This window comes from Camelina sativa, unplaced genomic scaffold (assembly GCF_000633955.1).
Source record: "Camelina sativa cultivar DH55 unplaced genomic scaffold, Cs unpScaffold04889, whole genome shotgun sequence".
Classification (NCBI taxonomy): domain Eukaryota; kingdom Viridiplantae; phylum Streptophyta; class Magnoliopsida; order Brassicales; family Brassicaceae; genus Camelina; species Camelina sativa.
In genome coordinates, this window is record NW_010925980.1 from 1 (window position 1) to 604 (window position 604).

At 39.4% G+C, this 604-nt stretch overlaps 1 long non-coding RNA gene across 1 annotated transcript; it reads right to left on the bottom strand.

Moving 5' to 3' along the window:
* Window positions 1-604, bottom strand: LOC104774719. Its single transcript, XR_765466.1, has 2 exons — window positions 571-604; window positions 1-171 (listed from the first exon to the last, which is right to left on the bottom strand). It is a non-coding gene; the product is annotated as an uncharacterized LOC104774719 (long non-coding RNA).

Below are 604 nucleotides of genomic sequence, written 5' to 3' on the forward strand. Positions count from 1 at the left end.
AACCTCCTGAGAGAGTAGCCGATCTCTCTCAGTAAGAGCTTTCCTGAGTGCCAACCATTGGGTTCTCCATGCATCAGAGGAAGGAAGACATTCTGATAAATCGGGGACATATAGTACGGTGATCTCTTTGTAGCTAAAACCCCCATCTGAACCAACCCTGTCATAATGTATCTGTAAATGCCACAAAAAAGTCAACGCAAATCTACTTAGATTTCCAAACAAGCTGGTAAGCAGTATCGCTTTGTTCGCTTGTATGTGAAATAACAAAATGAAATTGCAGCAAAACAGGACACGAATAAACAATATTTGCAAAACATTCATGGAGAAAATCTCTAGATAAACCAATAGCAATGGTTGATGATCCACATATTTTATACTGTCAGAAAGAATCTATATATCAGGCAGTCCACTACTAAGGTTTATATCATCTTCAACGTCAGGTAGGAAATAAGAGATTGTAGGATATCAATGAAGTATTAGCTACAATACTCGAGTGTCATGTCCCCATACGTCCAATATCTCAATGAAGTCTTAAACCAAGACTCTTGGTCCAAGAGAAGGAAAACCTACCTCGAGAAATGGATTCCAGTGACGGCAGTTGCTC